Here is an 18,920-nt window from a genome sequence, read left to right as displayed (position 1 = left end):
GTCAGCAGGCTGGTGACGTCCAAATAATTAGGTATGAACCTACGATAGTAGCCAGCCAGCCTCAGGAACTGTCTCACCCCCTTTTAGGTCTTGGGCCTCGGGCAGGCCGCAATCGCTGCTGTCTTATTTATTTGGGGACGCACCTGCCCATGGCCAAAGTGGAAACCCAGATACCATACTTCCACCCGCCCAATTGCACATTTCTTTGAGTTAGCTGTGAGACCCACCCACCTCCGCAACTTTAGGACGGCCCTAAGGTGTTCGAGGTGCCGCGGCCAGTCATTGCTGTAGATGATAATATCATCGAGATCCGCAGCTGCGTAGGTGGTGTGGGGGTGGAGGACCCTGTCCATAAGCTACTGGAATGTAGTGGGCACCCCAAACAGCCCAAAAGGAAGTGTGATGAATTGGTGTAAGCCAAACAGTGTGGAAAAGGCCATTTTCTCCCGGGACAGAGGAGTCAAGGGGATCTGCCAATATCCCTTTGTTAAATCCAGTGTTGAATAAAAACGAGCAGTGCCTAATCGATCGAGCAACTCATCAATGCGAGGCATTGGGTACACGTCAAATTTAGACACCGTACTGACTTTTCTATAGTCCACACAGAACCGGACTGACCCATCGGTCTTGGGGTCCAGGACCACAGGGCTGCTCCAGTCACTGTGGGACTCCTCGATTATGCCCATTTCGAGCATGGCTTCAAGTTCATCCCGGACCACCTTTTTTTTTGTGTGTTCGGGCAGGTGGTAAGGGCGGCTGCGCACTACCACCCCCGGGGGCATCTCAATGTGGTGTTCTATGAGGTGGGTGTGGCTGGGCAGGGGTGAAAACATCAGAAAATTCTTTCTGCAACTGGGCTACCTTTGTGAGCTGGGTCAGGGAGAGGTGGTCTCCACAGGGGACTGGAGCGGTGGGCGATGCCAATTTTCTTTTTTGAACCTCCGGCCCCAGCTCCGCCTTCTCTGGAATTACTGACACCAATGCCATGGGGACCTCCTCATTCCAATGTTTTAATAGATTGAGGTGGTAAATTTGCAATGCCCCACCCCTGTCCGTTCGCCTCACCTCATAGTCGATATCCCCGACTCACTGTGTGACCTCAAAGGGCCCTTGCCACTTGGCGACCAATTTGGAGCTCGATGTGGGCAGTAATATGAGTACTTTGTCTCCTGGTGTGAACTCCCTAAGGTGCGTGCCCCTGTTGTACAGTTGGACTTGACGTTCTTGCGCCTGCCGCAAATTCTCCTGGGTTAAGTGCGTGAGTGTGTGGAGTTTGGCACGCACGTTGAGAATGTATTGAATTTCGTTCTTACTAGATGAAGGTCCCTCCTCCCAGTTTTCACATAGCATGTCCAAAATGCCATGCGGCTTACGCCCATATAATAATTCAAATGGTGAAAACCCTGTGGAGGCTTGTGGGACCTCTCATACTGCAAATAACAGGGGCTCGAGCCACTTATCCCAACTACATGCATCTTTGCTTATGAACTTCCAAATTATATTTTTGAGAGTTTGATTAAACTGTTCTACTAAGCCATCCATTTGTGGGTGACAGACGCTGGTGCGGATAGGCTTAATCCCCAGTAACCCATACAGCTCGCACAGTGTGTGTGACATGAATGTAGTGCCTTGGTCTGTCAGGATTTATTTTGGAATCCTTACCCGGGAGATAAAGTGGAAGAGCACTTCTGCAATACTGCGTGTTGAAATATTGCGAAGAGGCACTGCTTTCGGGTATTGCGTTGCGTAGTCCACCAGAACTAAAATAAAGTGATATCCCCGTGCTGACCAATCTAATCGCCCGACGAGATCCATCCCAATTCTTTCAAAAGGGGTCTCGATTAAAGGGAGAGGGCGCAAAGGCGCTTTTGGAGTGGCCGCGGGATTTACTAATTGGCATTCACGGCACACTGCACACCACCGATGGATATCCCCGCTAATCCCTGGCCAATAGAACCGGGCCATTATTCGGGCTAGTGTTTTATCCTGCCCTAAGTGTCCGGCCATGGGATTAAAGTGAGCCGCCTGGAATATGAATTCCCAGCCGCTCTTTGGAATTAATAACTGTATTATCTTTTCACCAGTTTGAGTGTCCTCCATCACTCAGTATAATCTATCCTTAATAATAGCAAAGTACGGGAAGGCTGGCATTGCATTTGGCTGGAGAATTTGACCATCAATTATTCTCACTTGGTCAAAGGTATGCCGCAGAGTCCTGTCTCGCAACTGCTTTAACGGGAAATCCCCAAGGGAATCCCCAAGAGAGGGAGGAGGGGTGGGGTGCTCCTCACTCCACGTACCACCCTGACATGGTGCTGACATAGACGGCTCTGTGATAGCTTCTCCCACCAATGCTACTCTGGGGCTTTCCCCAGACGGATTACTGCAGGCCCCACTCCTCACTATGTGCAACATTAACTCCTTAAAACCTGGCCAATCAGTCCCCAAAATCAGCGAGTGGGTGAGACGAGGGTTAACCAACACCTTTACAGTATGCTTTTCCCCTCAAAATAGAATGTGGATGGACACCAAAGGGTAGTCGTGAACATCCCCGTGCACACACAACACCTTCACCACTCATGCTCTCTCCAATGCCTCACTTTGCACCAGGCCTCGGTGAATTGAGGTCTGGTTACAGCCGGAATCCACCAAAGCCTGGTACACATCCCCTTGGACACTTACTGGTATATGATATGCTCTGGCCCAATCGAAGGCAGTTTCTGGCGCGTCAGGGACCCAGACCACCGCTCCCACCTCCATCATGGAGCACTGATGTTGGAGATGTCTCGGCTCCCCGCAGCCCCAGCACAACAGCCCAGGTTCTCCCTCTGCACTGGTGTTACGGGCATCACTCAACTGGGGGGGGAGGAAGGGGAAAATGGGAGGACACCACGGGTGCACCGGGCCGGCTGGGGGGGAGCTGGCACCCGCCTCCACGGTGGGGGAATGGGGTGAGGACAGGAAGCAGAGGGAGAGGGAGAGAGAGAAGAGAGAGGAGAAGAGGAGACATGCCTTCCTGCCATCGGAACTGATGCCATGTGGTCCTCTGCCAGCTCGATAGCTTGGTCCAGTGACACTGGGTGATGACACTGGACCCACTCCGTAGTTCCTTCTGGAAGTCGCGTGACGAATTGCTCCAATGTCACCAGGTCGATCACTCCCTTGACGTTGCGGTCGTCTGCCTTCAGCCACTGCCGGCAGGCGTCCCGGAGTTGTTGCCCGAACGTGAACAGTTGGCCAACCTCCTCCAAACGCAGCAAGCAGAAGCGCTGCCATTGTTGCTCCGGGGAGCAGCCAACACACTGGAGGATGGCTCGTCAGAGGTCCGCGTATGTGAGCTGGCTGTCGGCAGGAAGCTGCAGCGCAGCCAGTTGCACCTCGCCCATCAGCAGGGGGAGGAGGTGTGCCACGCGCTGGTCGACCGGCCAAACCCACACTTCCGCTGCTTGCTCAAAGAGCGTGAGGAAGGCTTCCGGATAGTTGTGTGGACCCATCTTCGTTAGGGTGAGGTGGGGAGGGTCCGCTCCAGTGGCGGTCGTGGGCCCCGCCGACATGAGCAGGTGCCAGAACGCCTGATGGTCTTCCTGTTGGGCCAGCACCAAGGCTTCAAACTGTTGTTCTTGCTCCTTCTGGAGGGTGACCAGCGCTTGGTGCTGGTTCTGCTGGGCTGTGGCGAGGGCATGGATCAAGTCCTTGAACGGCGAGGACTCCAAGGGGCTGTTCCCTTCTGCACTCATCTGGGTCACGGCACCACTGTAGAAAGACCCTGACGTGGGTGGAGCACAGAAGCATGGCAGGTGATTGTTTGCATCTTAATTATTTCTTTTATTGCTGCTTTTCAGCACACAACACAGACTCTCTCTCTCACAGACACACACATACACACACAGGCTACTAGCAAGCCCTCGGCACTGACTTCCCCTTCTCACTCTCCTTTTATAGGGCACGGTCACTGAAGGAGACACACAAACACACATTAATTGACAAGAGGTGTAGTGACACAACCACTCACCTTCCCTGACTCCGCCCTCCATTCACAGACTGACGCTTGGCCATGCCCCCGCTGCCATAGACTGGTTGTATTCAGAGTTAAGCACCACACATCATATGAGCACACACATCATAATTCCTACAGTAGCATACATAACTATGTAACTTAAGTGTTATTCCAAGTGTTGTCCAGGATTTGCCTACAACTGAGGCATGTGTCAGATACATCTAATTCTGTCCTCAGACACAATTCTTCTTGTGCAATTTTGGCTTAAGCAGGGAATGTAAAATTATTTAATTTATTTCTTATGTCCATCAAATACAAAATAACCGTGGCTTAATACATGACATCCCCACACAAAATCTTACTATGAACTTATAACAAATTGTCAGTGGTGGCTGTCCATCACTACCAATGATGACTGCTTCATTAGGATGCACAGAAACAAAGATGGGCCACGAGGCCCGCACCAGAGTGACAGGGCCGTCTGCAGTGGTGTCATTAATGGCCTGGACAAGCCACTATGGAATGCCTGGCCTCGTGAGCTCTCATATTCTATTTTCCTCTCCCAGCGAAGTGCCTTGCACAGTAAGGTGAGACAGACAATGTCCTACCCCCATCGTGTTGTCTCTCTGGACCTCCAGACTTGATGCCAAGTGGCACACAAAAGTGCCACAGACCTGAAAGGTATGGAAGGTATGGAAGTTGCCCCACATGACAACTGACTTTCCAGGTGATGCCATCCGTTGGCCATTTGAGTGGCTCTTCTGCATGCCATCTGGTGGTGTGCCACTGACCCTGTTGGATTCATCTGCCACATTGCATCAAAAAGCACCCTGCTGCCAGTGCATTATTGGTGATTTACTATTTAACCTATAGCTGGAACCCAGGCAGGTGCTACCACTCTGGGTCAGAGCAGACCTGGAAGCAATGATTAAGGGGTAACTCCACTTTCCCCAATACTCAAGTCCTCCTGGACCTGAGAGTCACCACTGGTTGCAGTTTAAAGTCATACCCAGGACTCTTATAACAAATAAGCATATAATAAACTGAATTTGTGTCCCTCACCTTTATTGATTATGAGTCAGAGTCTTCAAAAAACCATCACTGAGCCATGCACTCCTCTTTCCACCAAAGACAAACAATAAGTCATCAAGTCCGCAGTCAAGTTAACAATATGTGTTAATGCCATAAAACAAAGACTTAATGTGCCTTGCTTAAGTGTCCATCACTAAGAATTATTGAGAATGGCAATCATTGACTTCAAAAGATCCCTTAAAATGACTTTATTTATGAGCAAAAAGCAGTTTTACTTGAGTCTTTATTCAGTAAGCCTTGTTGTCATGGATACTCGTAAACATAAGATACTCTGTCTGGCAGAAAATGCAGCCAATAGACGGATGTAATCACTGGAAGAGTTTTATTTAAAAACATGCTGGCAAACAGATCCAAATCACTGATCAAAAATCAGAGTTGAGAAACAGGCAATGGTCGGGCGAGGCACAGACAGGATATCAAAGGTGGAGACAAAGGGCAACATACAAAATAGAAAGCAAAGTCGGAGACCAGAATATCAACAAAGTATATCAAAAGGCTTAGTAACATGAGACACTAGGTACAGTGTGTATACTTTGCAATGTCTGTGTGTAGTGAGAGTCCTTATAAGCGCGCACTGTGATTGTGCTCAAATCTGGAAAAGGTGCATGGTAATTAGTCCTAATGGCACTCCATGAGTAGCAGTTCAAGGCATGTGGATGTAACACCATCAAAGACAAACTTCATATTCTGGACCATCTAAAGTGTGGTGAGAAAGCAACAAATTTGTCAAAAGAATACAGGGTATCCTGACAAATTTGGTTTCAACTTTAAAAAAAAAAGAGCTCCGAGAATTCATCCATAACTGCAGTCAACATGATAGACTGAAAAGAAAGGTGTGGCAAGCAAATGATGACAAAAGTGACTTATTTCCTTTGTTTATACGTAAATGAATTAAGCATAAATATGAATTAAACACAGTTGGTCTTGTTTTAGGTAAGAGAGTGTTTGGTGTGACAAGTGGGCCCATTTCAGTGTTACAAACTTTTCAGTATAACAAACTATTTGGACGTCCTGCAAGAAGTTTGTTATAGTGGGGTTGCAGTGTATTTGGAGAAAAATGTGAGTTTTTAAAAATTGCTGCTGATTTGGCCAGGAGTGCACAAACTTTTGCATACAACTCTATAATTGTATTTGTGTGTGTGTGTGTGTGTGTGTGTGTGTGTGTGTGTGTGTGTGTGTTAACTTTTCACTTTTTAAATTGTCTTTTGCTGTTATGTTACATCATATTACATTTGAAAGCAAAGTTTAAAAAAAAAAATTCTGCTCCTTCAGTCAGCATTTTCTATCCCCTGAATTTTTCAAGCTTAAAGGCATGTGCCTGTGTTTAAAGCTGGTAAGCTAAAATTACTATTTTCTTAATCTGAATAGAGGCTCTGAATATGGATAACTTTCCTTGCATAACGACTGATATAACTTTCACTCTTAAGCCATTTATTAAAAGGGCAATGATTAAGGTGAGACTTAATTATCAAAATAAACTACAGAGAGCATGAGGGAAATATGGAAGCCCAGCATGGAGCAAGGATGGAGGCTGTAAGCAATCTATTTCCATAGCACTAATTTCTGTTTAGCCTGGAGTAAATCACCTGTTTCCTTCTCTGTATCCTGGCTAAAGCTCAGCTGCATTCTTTCTTGTTGGGTCTAATTTTGTTAGCTCTGCGATTTATCTTATCAGCTTGCTTCAGACACATGCTTAATTTATATGACAGCATTATTTTTTTTCTTTTCAAAAGCAAACACAGCTGCACAAAGCTCAGCTGATGAGATAAGAGTTTCAGACAGCGCACAAACAAATAAATAAACAAAGCCAGACCTGACATTACTGGGACCGATGGCTTAAAATTAAACCCTAAAAGCCGTTGATTCAATACTGCATCAACCTGTAATCTAACTATTTACACTTTCACAGTGCAATAATGCATTTTTCCCTGATGTCCCAATGCATTACGCTTTTCATGAATACATTTCAGTATGGTTTCCCAAAGGAATTATCGTTCCTTGTGCACTCATTTTGCTTGGTTACTCAGGTTTTACTAATTACTCATCACTGATACATATTAAAAGGTGTAAATAAGGATCTGTGCATGATATAAAGTGAGACCAGTTTATTAAGTACTCTCACCCTGTAGCTAATGGGCGGCACGGTGGTGTAGTGGTTAGCGCTGTCACTTCACAGCAAGAAGGTCCGGGTTCAAGCCCCGTGGCCGGCGAGGGCCTTTCTGTGCGGAGTTTGCATGTTCTCCTCGTGTCCACGTGGGTTTCCTCCGGGTGTTCTGGTTTCCCCCACAGTCCAAAGACATGCAGGTTAGGTTAACTGGTGACTCTAAATTGACCGTAGGTGTGAATGTGAGTGTGAATGGTTGTCTGTTTCTATGTGTCAGCCCTGTGATGACCTGGCGACTTGTCCAGGGTGTACCCCGCCTTTCGCCCGTAGTCAGCTGGGATAGGCTCCAGCTTGCCTGCGACCCTGTAGAACAGGATAAAGCGGCTAGAGATAATGAGATGAGATGAGATGAGACCCTGTAGCTACATTTTTTTTTAATGTGCAGTGGTATGAGATTACTATGGAGTGTCTCGAAAAATTTGATCAAAGCTTGCCTTGTGTCAACAGTTCTGGCTGGTGATGATGGTATAATGGTGTGGGGAATGATTTAGTTGGCACACACTGGTTCCCTTAATACCATTTGAGCATCGTTTGAATGCTGCAGAAGATCTGTGTATTGTTGCTGGCCACATGCATCCTTTATGACAATAATAATCAATATTTTCAGTATGATATTACACCATAAAGAGCAAATCCATGAAGTACCTCCAGCTCATGCTGAAAAATGTATAAGTCATGCTGATTCCATCTTTCTCGGTTGTGTCTTCATCCACAGATTTTTTTTTCCTCGTATTTTGTTTTTCAGTGTAAAACAGCACACACCTGTGCAACCAGCTGATGACAACAGTCTGCCTTCATGTTTGTTTTGCTCTGAAATCACATTTAATCATGCAAGTTTCTGTGAGATCGCCAGTTCCTGGAATTGCCACTCTGAAATCATTTCATATCAACACTAAGTCTGTGGTCCTGCCTCTTGACTTGATCACCTGGTGTGTTCTTATGATTAAAATATAAAAAAAAAAAAAACAGTCAAATCTGTCGTCATGTCTCTGGTCTCTTTTTTTTTCAAATCAGTTAAGTGTACCCCAGACTAAGAAATAACACTCAAAAGACCATGCTGTTATATGAAGATAATACATGGTGGGGGAGGGGAGGGTGGTGTGATGTGGCACAACATACAAGTGGAGTGTGGTCAGACCCCCCCCAGTGCACTATTTTTGTATAACAGTGTGTATTATTCCATTTAGACCACAGCACTTTGCCAGTGATTACACTGTTTGATTTAATATGTCTCATTTTTACATTTGAAGAGTTTAAAGTTAGATTTAATGTTGTGGAATGTCCGAGAGACAAGTTTGCTCCTGTACTGACTTACTGTATGCAATAGCTGCAATAGAGGATGTGCAGTCACGTGACCCGCATGTGTGTACTCCGCCCACTCCGCCATATTGGACGGCATCAGGATAGTTTACCTTGCGTGAGCGTAATGGATCCAGGCAGTAATCTCCAAGAAAATTCAGAAAATACCCCATCTACATCGCGCGATTACTTGTCTAAGTTTGTTCAGCATCTTAAAGGTGACGTGAGGCAGCGTTACGTGGAAAAGTGTTCCAGGTTGGGGATTGCAGATCCGTACAATTTGCCGCAATCCTTGTTCAGGGAAATTCGGAGCTGCGGTGCCGGCGATTTGCCCGATCTGGCCTACCACGACATTTACAATTTTCTTGTTAATCGTGAATCGTGTTACACTGGCAAAGCCCTCAAAGCTTACAAGAGCCTGGAAGCTTATAAATATTTTGTTGCGGGATGGATATCTCAACTATACCTCTGGAAGGTTCCGAAGAAGAATGTCTACTTGATAACCTCACGGGTAAGTGGCATTAAGACGTTTATCATAAAGAGACTATGCAGGACGTTTTATCTTAAGAATGTTCGAAATCTAAACTCACTTCCAGATAATGACAGGGTTGTAAATATGTATGTTTTTGTCTGAAAAACAGTAAATCAGAAATGCTGCGCATGTTTGCGCGGAAGCTGCGCACGTGTGCGCGGAAGCTGCGCAAATGTGCGCAGCTTTCTGAATTACTGTTTTCTTCTCATACTAATACTTCCTATGTTTCATGGACTGTAATGGCATTTGTTCATTTAGTAATTTTAATACATAATTTACTTTGATGAAATTATTCAGACACTCCAACGCCCCCCCTAAAAAAAAATCGGATCTGCGCGATTCAGCCGTGAAAAAGGCGCATCCGCCATTTGCATCCCTGTTTAAACTCATAGGTTAACCGACTTTAACCGGCTAATGAGGCTCGGTGGTCGGTCAAGATTTTTTTTAGTTTTCGTCATCCCTACTATGGATTGGCCTTTCAAAGGCATATATGAGCCAAAAATCAACTTAACAGATGTACTAGGAGTATTGAATTAGAAGATTACACCTACCTGATATGAAGTGTTCACTACAAATTCGGCTGGTAGAACTGGGGTACCAGTTTTCTCTTCACACAGCGGACACCCATTTTGTACGTCTCTCCGCGTCTGTGGGGAATCTATAAAATGACAGGCCCTCCTTTTGGCCCTGCCTATTGGTACAACCAAATGCTGAACAAGATATAACCATTCTCGAAAGATCTACTCCCACACACTTGATAATTAGAATGGGTTCGTCTAAGTTCTATGCGCGACCTTGCCGTCCAAATCCATCCCAGGCCCTTAAGGCACATTGGGCAGTGCCGATCTCCATTTCTATCCCTATTGGCCTATCGCCTATTACATAGCTAGGACCTTATAATGAATTTTGGTAAAATGATTCTTTGCAATTGTACAATCTTTCAATCATTCTTTATTCCATTGTGCAACTTTTATTCTTATTTTTATGGATGAATTTATGTATACTGAAGCCCCTAGCTCATCTGCTGATTTACTAAAGCAAATAGAAAGTGGGAACATTCCATTCTAGCACAGATAAAGTGCTTTTGAAGAGCTGTTCTAATAATAGCAAGAGTGCCATCACCTTTTTGTTTGTTCAGCTGTATATTTACATTATTAAAGAGCCTTTGGCAGTGGTCAGAGCTTTGGGATTGTTGGTCACTTATAGCCATTTATTAGCCTTGTATTGTGATGAGTTGTCAAATCCCCAGGATGAGATCCAAACAACTGACCTTCCACCCATACAAATCCCTCAGGGTGAAGCAGTGCCACTCTCACACGTCAGGGAATTTACTGCTTAATGCCTCCTGACACCAGCAAGAACAAAATTAACTGCATTACTCAAACGAGGTGCATCAGCGTAATCCACTGCAAATACCATTTGCAGAATAAGCAGAGTGGACTATGGAATGGCACGACTGTCACTCAAACCCTGGAAACTGCTTCGTATCAGGATGAAGATAGCTTGAACATTAACAGCACACCCAACACACAGGGATCATCTACTGCCTTACAGTGGGAAAGAGAGGACATCAGAGCATGGAGTAATGAAATCTCTAATGAGAGCTCTTGTTGAAAGAAAAGGAACAGAGGCATTGTTTTTTAAAAGGAAGCAAATCTTTAATGTACTTTTATTGTGGAAAGAGCCTCATTTGGAAAGGAACACATTGTCTTCCCACATATATCTGTATTTGATCTAATATTTGCTTTCAAGATTCAGAAATATATTGGAGAAAGTAATACATCACTATTATCATCATGCACCAATGCCACTCTGAAGTCCCACCTGGACATGCCCTAAATTAGCGCCTCTGGATTGAATTGCTGCTGTGTCATGTGCAATCTGTGACCAGAAGCCCATGAGAATGCCACTGGCCATGTTCTCATCATTACAAAGCGACAGCATGGTTGTACTGCCACTGCCAAGTATTTTACCATCTGATCTTTTGTTCTTCATCAAACATGCAGCTTTGAAGCCCTTGAGAATAATATGAGTGTTTGTGTGTGTTTAAAAGATAATGAGTCATGCAGTTCTTTTTTTGGTGAAGTGATTATGTATAGTGGGTTGGAGTAAAAAAGGAATGAAAACAAGACATTTTTAATAGAAAAATATAATGTTCATGAATGGTACTCAAAGAATTCAGCTGGTCATCAAGGGCAGGAAATTTAAAAAATGTTCCAGGTATGTTCTCTGTAGTATGGCAAGTAATATTCACATACAAATGGGTGGCAAATTAAGGAAAAACAACAGCAACAAAAATAATCATCATCAGCTCTTTGTATGGGTCATTTGACCATGGGACTTATTGTATGGGTCCATTTGTTTGCCATATATTACTACCTCAAGAATGTCAAGAGCAGAAGGCTATACAGTATATATTACCTAAGCAGGGTAGACAGAAAGGACCTATTAGTAACATTACAGTACCAAGAGGAGGAACCTAGGCCTAGTCATCCACAATGGAGCTGTAAACACACTGGGTACGTGCTGTAATATCATTCACAGCATCAGCAGTGGCAGAAAAGCATGGCCCAAGCACACTGGACAAACAGTATCTCAAAAGCAATATACTTTAATTAACAACATAAAACCAAATTAAATAAAAAAAAGTTTATCTGAATTAATTTCCATTTTCATTTTTTATGTGCATTCATCACATGACATGACATCACATGAGTTTTAGAAAATGGCACCAGAGAGGGATTTTTTTTTTTTACTTTTATAGAAATAGCCCTTAATAGGAAAAACACCCCACTGGACTATCAGAATAAATCCTACCAGAAAAAAAAACAAAACACATTCTGAACTACAAGAATAAACATCATCTGAACTACCAGACCAAACACCATCTGAACTACAAGACCAAACACCATCTGAACTACCAAACCAAACATGGTCTGAACTACAGTACCTGACCAAACACTGTCTGAACTACCAGACCAAACATAATCTGAACTGCCAGAACAAACACTGTCTGAGCTACATGAATAAACACAGTCTGAACTACCAGACCAAACACATCTGAACTACTAGACCTAACATGATCTGAACTATCAAACCAAACATGGTCTGAACTACCAGACCAAACATCGTCTGAACTACCAGACCAAACACTGTCTGAACTACCAGACCAAACACTGTCTGAACTACAAGAATAAACATAGTCTGACCTATCTACCAGACCAAATGCATCTGAACTACCAGAACAAATATGGTCTGAACTACAAGACCAAACACCATCTGAACTACAAGAATAAATGCAGTCTGAACTACCAGACCAAACATTGTCTGAAGTACCAGACCAAACACCAGCTGATGTTTATCCTTCAGGGTCAAAGATGACCATGACTTCAATTTGGTGGGTGGTGGTTGTGGGTCCGGAGGTAACTGATGAGGCCAATCTGGACTTTGAAGGTACACCCACATGTCAATGTTCCAGGTGCCAAGGTTGAGTACCTTCACTATCTTTTTGTTGTATTTTGACTGCTGAGTGGGATCCCCACCAGCTGTGGTGTGCTGGCCAGGGTGAGGTGAAGCTGGCTATGTTTGGGCACCTTTTCTAGCCCCTTCCTCCATGGAGGTGAGCAGAGTGAATCCTTAACAGGGCTGCTCAGACACCTAGGGGGCTGCCAACCTCTGCTGCTGCTTCGTTCCAACAGAGAGTGGTCCTATGCCCTGAGCTGCATGTGTGCATGTTCGTGACTACAGCTTCCAGTGTTTCTGCACCTGCTGCTTCACCACTTGCCCATCGCCACAGGACTTGAATTTGAATTTGAAATCATGACTTGCACATGAATTGGATTAGAGTGAGGGAGAGTTGTGCAGCTGTCAGCCTCACTCTCTTGTCCCAACTTAACTGGGTCCAGGGGCAAGACAGAATCAAGATGGCTGGAGCTAGGTCCAGCCAGCAGTGTTCTACATGTTGCACTGTGCTCTGATCATGCTCCACAAATGCTTTGCTGGGTCTCCCTTCCTTCCCGTTGAACCACTAGGTGGTAGTCTCTTTGTGCAGTCTGCCGAGCCCAGTCTTCGGTCATAACCCTGACCAGAGGGAGCGAGGGGTTGCTAGTGCTTGCTCAAGGCACCACCCCAGGCTAGTGGAGGGAAGGAGACTAGCCTGGGGTGGTGCCTTGAGCAAGCACTAGCAACAGCAACAGTGGTAATTACTAACACTGGCCACTAGGCGGTGTGTAAGACTGGTAATTACTAACACTGACCACCAGGCGGTGTGTATGACTGGTAATTACTGACACTGACCACTAGGCGGTGTGTATGACTGGTAGTACACATACACGGACAAACCACACAAAATCGATACTCGATGGGTTTACCATTTTTTCTTAGGTATGGTGCTCCGCTGGAGCTCCGCTATTATTGTGTGTGCGTGTGTGTGTGTGGGTGTCTGTTTGTCAGAGGGAGAGAGAGAGAGAGTGTGTGTGAAAGAGAGTGTGCTCATAGATGTTGCGTGTGCATGTGAGTGCATACTTGTGAGAGAGTGTATGTGTGTATGCATATATGCATATGACTGTGAGTGTGTGTATGAGTGTGCACAAAATTGTATATGTTATATCATCAGACTCATGATATCCAATATTTTTTAAAGTTTCAGATCAATCCATCAATGAATTGAACACTTTTCCCCATTTCCTGCTTGGCCAGATGGTGGCGCTGTACTAGGTATCTGAATTACACATGTGAATATCATCACAATCATAATACACAATTTTTTGTAAAGTGTCAGATCAATCAGTTAAGTCATTGCCAATTTCTGGCACATTTCCTGCTTGGCCAGATGGTGGCGCTGTGCTAGGCATCTGAATTACACATGTTAATATCATCACAATCATAATACACAATATTTTGTAAAGAGTCAGATCAATCAGTTAAGGCATTGCCAATTTCTGGCACATTTCCTGCTTGGCCAGGTGGTGGTGCTATAACAGGCAGGCCCATTGGGCATCAGGTTATCATAATAATCATAATATCTATTGAAGTAAGAAGCATCTGACCATACAGTCAATGCACTGTGGCTTTCTGACACGTTTCCTGTTTATGTGGCAAGATATTAAAATCATAAGGCCATTTCAACATATTACAAGATATCAAAAATCCCTTCACAATTTAATATCAGCGACATCTTGGCATCACGTATAACAAATTTCACATGAATCTCATGAACCGTCTAGGAGGAGCATGTTAAAATTCATCATGTGTCAAAACACACATATTCAAAACCCTATTCTTTCCTTGGCCAGTTGGTGGCGCTATACCAGACAGGCCCATAACGGCTAAAGAGTATCAGAATCAGAATCATATTACAAGATATCAAGTTCAACATTCAGCAGTATCTTGGCATATTACGTTATAATATTTCAACATATTACAACATATCAAAAATCCCTTAGCGATTCAACTTCAGCGATATCTTGGCATCATGTTTGCCAAGTTTGACATGAATTTGATGAACCATCTAGAAGGAGTACGTTAGAAATGACCATGTGTAATTTCACTCCAAATGGCCTTATGACATCATTCCAAAGTTCTACCCATTCATTTCAATGGGAAATGCAAAAAGGGGCACTATGAAGTGGCCAAAAGTCTGTGGCTGAGTAGCGATGACAATGACTGATGTGTGTATCGAATTTCATGAGTTTTCGTGCATGGTAAATGCCTCAAATAAGGCCAAACACGGCATAATAATAATAATAATAATAATAATAATAATAATCCTTCGAAAAACAATAGGGTCTTCACACCGTTCGGTGCTCAGGCCCTAATAATAATAATAATAATAATAATAATAATAATAATAATCCTTCGAAAAACAATAGGGTCTTCACACCGTTTGGTGCTCGGGCCCTAATTATGAGACCAAACACTGTCTGAACTACAAGAATAAACACAGTTTGAACTATCAAACTAACCACAGTCTTAACTACCAGAATAAAATATCCCAGAAATAATATAGTCTGAACACTACAACCTACCAGACTAAAAGAAGCAGTTCAAAGAAATCTTTGAAAGCTCAATACTGCCATGACATTCATGTCCATGATAACATTCTAGATGTAAACTTACTGCAACTATATATTTTTCAAGCTTTGTTAGGGGAATAAATAGAACATGTACAATTCAGTCTCTTTTGTCATAAAGCAGCTTGCATGCAAGTAGGCTAAAACCTCTCTGTCTGCACAGCAGATTGTAAAATTGTATCATAAACTGTAAAAAGGCTTTTATTTTCTCTTATTTTCCTACAAGTCACACTGAATCACAACAATTAGTGCACTCCATGATGTATTATGTGTTCTCGTTCCTACTACCTGTCAGTGAGAACACTTCAGAGTAAGTGAAGAATGATGGGTAGAAAGGCTTGAGGAAATGTAACCATAACAACATGCCATAAAAATAGTCTTTGGTTGTGGACTCAAAACTTTAGGTACAGTGAGAACAATTTTCTTCCTGTGACCCTGGGCTTATATTGCTTTTGGAAACACTCAGAGATGGGGCATTGCTTGAAACCTAAATGGGATAAGGTAAAGCTCACCCTTCAGTAAAAAGAGACAGTTACTGTGTTGATAAAGCTGTTAATGGAACATATTCCCTTGTCTATCAGATTCTTTTCAGATTTGGTTGGTTCTAAGAAAATGGGCGTACTGAGTACCAACATGAAAATACAAGATTTCTTTTGTTATTGTATTATTGAGGAAGACACTGCAGCAGGAAGATCTCATCTTTGGTACATGGTCTTCAGTTAAAAGCTTGCACTGCTCTGCATAGTATGAAAGAAATAAACTCTCAGAGAATGCAAACGTTTGGCAGCAGCAGAATTTACACTTTACTGTGATGAGAAATTGGCTCTGAGGTAGAACATGACATTTTTTTTATCAGTGCAGCAGGCTGCATATGCATTAAAGATCATAGCGGCGAGCCCAGATGTAGCTGTCAGTCTGCTGCTGTGGGCGCTGAATGTTGGAACAGGACGGCTAATCCGATTGAGGAGATTGCACAGACGCATTCCTCAACATTTCATTTGGGCTGAAGACCACGCAGCGCCTGAGCTCAGCAAGAAAATTCCCCCATCTCATGTAGCATTCAATGTTTTCCAGAAAAACACATGAAAGTTCAGCTTAGTATTACGATCAGACCGCATGCTATGCCTGTAAAACATTTGCAAGGCTAAGTCTCAAACCAACGTCGAGTACTGAATAAGAGCAGCAAGCAGTTTGATCAGGAATTAAATTTACAAAATCTATTGCCAATCAGCCAAGGCACGTTCAGTGTCTGATGTTTACTGCTTTAATTTTGTACTGGGGCTTCAAGTCAAATGCAGCTCACAAGATACTAATAGCGATTGATTTAGCTTAGTTAGCAAACTCAATGCCTAAATCATCACCCACTGGCCGGAGTGGTTTAGTCAAATTGTTTGGTATTAAAAAAAAAAATGTGAGGTTTCTAACACGATATAACACACTAATGTACATAAACACAGAGAAAAGGACATTATGGAGCTAAAAACAAACAATTGGAGCTCCATCTTGAACCATCCTCAGCATGGTTCATTTATTGATTCCTTTATTGTGGCTACTGCCTCATATAGAGGTGGTAGCCACTATGTCATCGTGCTGTTTGTAAGAGTGTAACAATCACGCACTGTGCATGCACATACGCATAAGGATTACAATACTGCATGCGCATAAGAATTACAATCACCAGAACGGTGAATCATGATCTCGCGATATGAACAGTTGATCTCGCATTATCAGAGGTACACAAGAACGAGTATAACAATGTAAGAATGAGTGTAACAATAGCAAAACTTCATAACCAATTAGCACTTATCCTGATCAAGTTTGATTACCCGTTCTATTTCTTGATAAACTTCGGAACTAATCAGAACTAGAAACAAAATAAGAAAAACCTCGTTATAACTTCATAGTATTGGAAGATAATCGGCAGATAAAAATACAAACGGAATTCACCTTGTGGTTCACCAAGGCTACTGATTCAATATCAAGTAAGTGGTGTTTATTTTAAGAAAATTTACCATTTGATTATCACAGCTTTTGTTTGGTTCTTCTGAAAGGTCAAATGAAAGTTCTTTTTTTAGTTTTTTGGCAGATATTTAGGCTAAGAATTCCAGCCATTCAACAAGAGTTGTAATGAGTACTTTTCAATGAATACGTAAAAAAAAAAATTCTGATATATTCTTTGACAAATGTGAAAACTAAGAGTAAAAGTCAAAAGTATAATTGGTCAAACTTCTGCTACTCACTTGAATTTTTTTATTTTATTTTTTATTTTAGAGTCTTTCCACTTGTGAAACAAAATGTGCTCATTAGTACTAAATAATACTTCTAAGACAATTCATGACCAAGTGCTTTCTTACTATTTTGAAAATAAATATAGTTCACAGCACTGTATTTTGAACAAAGCCCTGATGCTGCTCACAGCTTGGTGATGCTTGCAAGAGATGAGGCTAGTATAATTGAAAACATGTATATATGCTATATTTACTGTATGGACATTATATCAGAAAACACTTTTATTTATAAGCAGTAGCCACGTGTACCCACAGGGTACCTATTTTTTTATTTCTTTTTTTTCCCTCACAATTCATGTATTTTCACATGATTATTTTTTGAAGTGATTTTTTTTTTTAGACTCTAAATTGACCGTAGGTGTGAATGGTTGTCTGTGTCTATGTGTCAGCCCTGTGATGACCTGGCGACTTGTCCAGGGTGTACCCCGCCTTTCGCCCATAGTCAGCTGGGATAGGCTCCAGCTTGCCTGCGACCCTGTAGAAGGATAAAGCGGCTAGAGATAATGAGATGAGATGAGATGATTTTTTTTACACATGACTCATTTATTGTCATGTGATTTTTTTTACAGTTCATTTATTTTCTCAAGTGATTTTTTTCACATTATTCATTTGTTTTCAAGTGACTGTTTTCTACATGATTCGTTTACTTTCTCAACTGATCCCCCCCCCCCCACGATTCATTAATTTTCTCAAGTGATTTTTTTCCACATGATTCATTTACTTTCTCAAGTGATTTTCCCCACATGATTCATCTATTTTCTCAAGTGATTTTTTCACGTTTCATTTATTTTCTCAAGTGATTTTTTTCACATGATTCATATATTTTCTCAAGTGATTTCTTCATGGGCGGCACGGTGGTGTAGTGGTTAGCGCTGTCGCCTCACAGCAAGAAGGTCCTGGGTTCGAGCCCCGGGGCCGGCGAGGGCCTTTCTGTGTGGAGTTTGCATGTTCTCCCCGTGTCCGCGTGGGTTTCCTCCGGGTGCTCCGGTTTCCCCCACAGTCCAAAGACATGCAGGTTAGGTTAACTGGTGACTCTAAAATTGACCGTAGGTGTGAATGTGAGTGTGAATGGTTGTCTGTGTCTATGTGTCAGCCCTGTGATGACCTGGCGACTTGTCCAGGGTGTACCCCGCCTTTCGCCCGTAGTCAGCTGGGATAGACTCCAGCTTGCCTGCGACCCTGTAGAAGGATAAAGCGGCTAGAGATAATGAGATGAGATGAGATTTCTTCATGATTTTTTTCTCAAGTGATTTTTTTTCACATCACTCATTTATTTTCATGTGTTCATTTTTCACATGAAAGTCATAGTGTACAAATGATATATCTGTTTAGTTCAGGTGAGAGTGTGATGCTGAACAAAATGCTAAGCTTCTATTACATCAGCATCATTAGCCATATATTTTCAGTGCTGAACTAAAGAATCTCATCTCATTATCTCTAGCCACTTTATCCTGTTCTACAGGGTTGCAGGCAAGCT

This window comes from Neoarius graeffei, chromosome 11, assembly GCF_027579695.1.
Source record: "Neoarius graeffei isolate fNeoGra1 chromosome 11, fNeoGra1.pri, whole genome shotgun sequence".
In the NCBI taxonomy this organism is placed as follows: domain Eukaryota; kingdom Metazoa; phylum Chordata; class Actinopteri; order Siluriformes; family Ariidae; genus Neoarius; species Neoarius graeffei.
This window is presented reverse-complemented; position numbering follows the sequence as displayed.